Below are 5955 nucleotides of genomic sequence, written 5' to 3' on the forward strand. Positions count from 1 at the left end.
TTAGCGCTGCTTGTTGCTGGTGAAAGGTTGGCATTAGCACTGCTTGTCCCTGGTGCCTCTTGGATCTGAGGCTCTGATGTAAATTTGCATTGCCATTGCTTGCCCCTGTTGGAAGGTTGGGATTGCCGCTACTTGTCGCTGGTGAAAGGTTGGGATTGGCGCTGCTTGTCCCAGGTAAAAGGTCAGGATTGGTGCTGATTGCCCCTGGTGAAAGGTTGGGATTGGCACTGCTTGACCCTGGTGAAAGGTCAGGATTGGCACTGCTTGCCCCTGGTGAAAGGTTGGGATTGGCGCTGCTTGCCCCTGGTGTAAGGTTGGGATTGGCGCTGCTTGTCCCTGGTGTAAGGTTGGGATTGGCGCTGCTTGCCCCTGGTGTAAGGTTGGGATTGGCGCTGCTTGCCCCTGGTGTAAGGTTTGGATTGGCGCTGCTTGTCCCTGGGTTAAGGTTGGGATGGGTGCTTCTTGTCGCTGGTGAAAGGTTGGGATTGGTGCTGATTGCCCCTGGTGAAAGGTTTGGAATGGCGCTGCTTGACCCTGGTGAAAGGTTGGGATTGGCGCTGCTTGTCACTGGTGAAAGGTTGGGATTGGCGCTGCTTGTCACTGGTGAAAGGTTGGGATTGGCGCTGCTTGTCCCTGATGAAAGGTTGGGATTGGCGCTGCTTGTCCCTGGTGTAAGGTTGGGCTTGGCGCTGCTTGTCACTGGTGAAAGGTTGGGATTGGCGCTGCTTGTCCCTGATGAAAGGTTGGGATTGGCGCTGCTTGTCCCTGGTGTAAGGTTGGGATTGGCGCTGCTTGTCCCTGGTGTAAGGTTGGGATTGGCGCTGCTTGTCCCTGATGAAAGGTTGGGATTGGCGCTGCTTGTCCCTGGTGTAAGGTTGGGATTGGCGCTGCTTGTCCCTGGTGAAAGGTTGGGATTGGCGCTGCTTGTCCCTGATGAAAGGTTGGGATTGGCGCTGCTTGTCCCTGGTGAAAGGTTGGGATTGGCGCTGCTTGTTGCTGGTGAAAGGTTGGGATTGGCGCTGCCTGTTGCTGGTGAAAGGTTGGGATTGGCGCTGCTTGTCCCTGGTAAAAGGTTGGGATTGGCGCTGCTTGTTGCTGGTGAAAGGTTGGGATTGGCGCTGCTTGTCCCTGGTGAAAGGTTGGGATTAGCACTGCTTGGCCCAGGTGAAAGGTTCGGATTAGCACTGCTTGTTGCTGGTGAAAGGTTGGGATTAGCACTGCTTGTCACAGGTGAAAGGTTGGGATTGGCGCTGCTTGTCCCAGGTGAAAGGTTGGGATTAGCACTGCTTGTCACAGGTGAAAGGTTCGGATTAGTGCTGCTTGTTGCTGTTGAAAGGTTGGGATTGGCACTGCTTGTCCCAGGCGAAAGGTTGGGATTAGCGCTGCTTGTTGCTGGTGAAAGGTTGGCATTAGCACTGCTTGTCCCTGGTGCCTCTTGGATCTGAGGCTCTGATGTAAATTTGCATTGCCATTGCTTGCCCCTGTTGGAAGGTTGGGATTGCCGCTACTTGTCGCTGGTGAAAGGTTGGGATTGGCGCTGCTTGTCCCAGGTAAAAGGTCAGGATTGGTGCTGATTGCCCCTGGTGAAAGGTTGGGATTGGCACTGCTTGACCCTGGTGAAAGGTCAGGATTGGCACTGCTTGCCCCTGGTGAAAGGTTGGGATTGGCGCTGCTTGCCCCTGGTGTAAGGTTGGGATTGGCGCTGCTTGTCCCTGGTGTAAGGTTGGGATTGGCGCTGCTTGCCCCTGGTGTAAGGTTGGGATTGGCGCTGCTTGCCCCTGGTGTAAGGTTTGGATTGGCGCTGCTTGTCCCTGGGTTAAGGTTGGGATGGGTGCTTCTTGTCACTGGTGAAAGGTTGGGATTGGTGCTGATTGCCCCTGGTGAAAGGTTTGGAATGGCGTTGCTTGACCCTGGTGAAAGGTTGGGATTGGCGCTGCTTGTCACTGGTGAAAGGTTGGGATTGGCGCTGCTTGTCACTGGTGAAAGGTTGGGATTGGTACTGCTTGTCCCTGATGAAAGGTTGGGATTGGCGCTGCTTGTCCCTGGTGTAAGGTTGGGCTTGGCGCTGCTTGTCACTGGTGAAAGGTTGGGATTGGCGCTGCTTGTCCCTGATGAAAGGTTGGGATTGGCGCTGCTTGTCCCTGGTGTAAGGTTGGGATTGGTGCTGCTTGTCACTGGTGAAAGGTTGGGATTGGTGCTGCTTGTCACTGGTGAAAGGTTGGGATTGGTGCTGCTTGTCACTGGTGAAAGGTTGGGATTGGCGCTGCTTGACCCTGGTGAAAGGTTGGGATTGGTGCTGCTTGTCACTGGTGAAAGGTTGGGATTGGTGCTGCTTGTCACTGGTGAAAGGTTGGGATTGGCGCTGCTTGACCCTGGTGAAAGGTTGGGATTGGCGCTGCTTGTCACTGGTGAAAGGTTGGGATTGGCGCTGCTTGTCACTGGTGAAAGGTTGGGATTGGCGCTGCTTGACCCTGGTGAAAGGTTGGGATTGGTGCTGCTTGTCACTGGTGAAAGGTTGGGATTGGTGCTGCTTGTCACTGGTGAAAGGTTGGGATTGGTGCTGCTTGTCACTGGTGAAAGGTTGGGATTGGCGCTGCTTGACCCTGGTGAAAGGTTGGGATTGGCGCTGCTTGTCACTGGTGAAAGGTTGGGATTGGTGCTGCTTGTCACTGGTGAAAGGTTGGGATTGGTGCTGCTTGTCACTGGTGAAAGGTTGGGATTGGTGCTGCTTGTCACTGGTGAAAGGTTGGGATTGGCGCTGCTTGACCCTGGTGAAAGGTTGGGATTGGCGCTGCTTGACCCTGGTGAAAGGTTGGGATTGGTGCTGCTTGTCACTGGTGAAAGGTTGGGATTGGTGCTGCTTGTCACTGGTGAAAGGTTGGGATTGGTGCTGCTTGTCACTGGTGAAAGGTTGGGATTGGCGCTGCTTGACCCTGGTGAAAGGTTGGGATTGGCGCTGCTTGTCACTGGTGAAAGGTTGGGATTGGCTTTGCTTGTCCCCAGAGAAAGGTTGGGATTGGTGCTGCTTGTCCTGTCTTATAGTTCCCACTAATCCGTAGGATCTGCGCATTTGTTGGACAACATAAACCTTGAGTGAGCTGCCTAGACTGAATCTGGGCATCTCTGCCGGTTATGTTGGCTTAGAGACCAGTGAGCTCACAGTGCCAACACAAGCCCCCTTAACCTTATCGGGAAGTAAATCGTTTCTGGCAACCATGGAACATGACAACCCTGAGCCCTGGAAACAGTGCAGAACTTTCGCTCAGCCACTAGTGCTTTCTTGTGCTCAGAGAAGTATACAGAGAATACACAGTGGGATGTAATTCAATATTTATTGAACCAACGTTATTCTTGTACAGAACTCATGTGCTGTGATAGTCAGTAGACAGAAGCCGATACATGTTATTACAAGCACCTAAAGTGTGAATAGTAGATATGGTGCTAAAACAGAGTATATATGCAGGCATATAAGCAAGGCAGCAATCAGACACAATCCTTGTATGCGAAACTTTACTCTAAGTGTACATAGAGTGTGTGTAGGTGTAGAGCCAAGAATCCCCCACGGGATGATCCAACCCCATTACCTGGCAGAAGAGAATGTAGGACCCTTTCCTGGTCACAAAATGGACACCCCTCGCGGAGATGTCAGACCGCTGCGTGGTGAAGTCTCAGCATGCAGGGACCCTCGGTGTGAGCTGAAGTGGCTCCCCTGCTAAACTTTTGGGATTCTCATTATTTATAATAGAAAGCATCATTGTGATGTGCGCATAGAGTAGCGATGTTATGGACATGTAGACACCCCTGTCGCCCCGTGGATGATTATAGAACGACATTTGTACATAGTGCATAAATAGGCCTTGTACATGGCATTGCGATAATGTTGTGCAACGCTATCTGTGTAAATAAAGTAGTTTCAGATAAACTAATCCAACATTGTTGTGTATGCAAATGTGTGCAAAAGATCACAGCAGAAATGTTATTGTTCAGAATTAGGGCAATGTAAGAAAAATGTGCAGTTCTGTTACTTGGGCCTAACCCGGGCACATAACAGCCCCTGGTGCTTCTCCCTGGTGAAATGTCGGGATTGACGCTGCTTGTCCCTGGCGTCTTTTGGAGCTGTGACACTGGTGAAAGTGTAGTGCTTGTGCAGCTTGGGAGTCGGGGCTCTGGTGAAGCGTTGGGATAGGCACTGTTTGTCTCTGGAGAAAGGTTGGTACTGGCACTGTTTGCCCGGTTACCCCTGGATCCGGGCGGCGGTGTAAGTTTGGGATGTATGATGTTACAACGCATGCTTTTACAACGCATGCCATTACGACGCAGGTTTTACAACGCAAGTCGTTTCTACGACTTGCGTTGGGGGGGCGCTGGATAGTGAATAGTTTAATTTACTATTCCCACTTCAGTCCCTGTGGATAGTAGGGAAGGTGTTGGATAGTAATTAAACTATTCCCTATCCCAGAGTGCCCTCCAGCGCAATTCGTTGTAATGACTTGCGTTGTAAAAGTTGCGTTGTAAAGGATGTTTCCCGTAAGTTTGCATTGCTGGTGTCTTTGGAGCCGGGGTCTGGTTGCCTTTGGCATCCTTTGGAGTAGAGTCCATGGGGTGCATGGAAGCGGGGGCAGAGATTCCCTTCTACAGGGTCTATAGGGTCTCCCAAGTATGATGTCATGGTAGTGTGGGCGGGGCGCGCATGTGAATAGCAGCCATGGCGTGCTTATCCCAACCATGGACATTTTACCATAAGTCGGTTGTGGCATTCCCAGAATATGATTGCTTCTGAAGGGCTGTGAATGAATAATGGAGTGTCTCTGCCTTAAAGAGCACGAGCGTTTGTATCACTTGGATCGGAGAGTGTCCATCGTTCTTTTGCTCACCGCGACACCCCAGTTTGGACCCAGCCATCTGAGAATCAGTCTTGACCCTGCTTCCCTTGGGAAAGGTCCAGACAAACCGCCAGGCCAGGTCCTCCCTGGACCGGAAACAAGCCTCCCGGGACCGGCTTCGGGGTATCACCCCTCGTCAGCCAGGCTAGCTTGATTCCAGTTGCATGTACGGCCCTCGGTCACGTTACATTACCACGTTCTCCACCCACCTAGGGCTATTCCACTACACATGATTAAGCCTTGGGGTGTCATCGACAGCTGAAATATTCCAAGAGAGGTTGTGAAGAGGGATAAGGCTCATAAAAACCTGTCTGAGCTGCAGCGATGACATTCTAGTATTTGGTCGCACAAGTGAGGAGCACGACAAGGCACTGACGGAGGTCTGCAATCAGTTGGAGAATGCTGGCCGGACACTGAATGAGGGCAAATGCGATCTGGGAAAAGGAGAACTCATTTTTTGTGGGCACATTCTCTCCAAGAAAGAAATGCACCCGGACCCCAGCAAAGTATAAATGCTCGACAAAACACAGCCCCAGTGGACGTCGCACAGGTGAGGTCATTTCTAGGGTTGGTGAGTTACTGTGCTCGCTTCATCAAAGACTTTGCCGCAGTAGGCACCCCACTTCGGTAACTGACTACACAAGGCCGCCGTACCTCCAAACCTCGGAGTGCGACATGGCGTTCACAGACATCTGGCATGCTGTTACAGCCGTGGATCACCTCACCTACTTTGACGCGTCCCCATAGACTGCGCTCACCATAGACGTTAGCCCTGTGGGGGTAAGAGCCGTTCTCCCGCAACATAAACCTGGAGGAGACTCACCAAGGCACATTGTTGCATATGCGAGCAGAAACCTGTCGGACGTCGAAAGAGCATGCTTTCAACTAGAGAAAGAGAGCCTAGTAGTAGTGTGGGCACGCGAGCACTCGCACACGTTAGTTTACGGGACGTTGATCACCATCGTGATACACCACCAAGCACTGGTCACGATATACGGCAATCCGAACGCAAAGATTCCACTGCGCATCGAAAGGTGGGGGGTATGCCTGATGGACTACGAGTTCAAAATAG

This window comes from Lissotriton helveticus, chromosome 1_1 (assembly GCF_964261635.1).
Source record: "Lissotriton helveticus chromosome 1_1, aLisHel1.1, whole genome shotgun sequence".
Taxonomy (NCBI): Eukaryota; Metazoa; Chordata; class Amphibia; order Caudata; family Salamandridae; genus Lissotriton; species Lissotriton helveticus.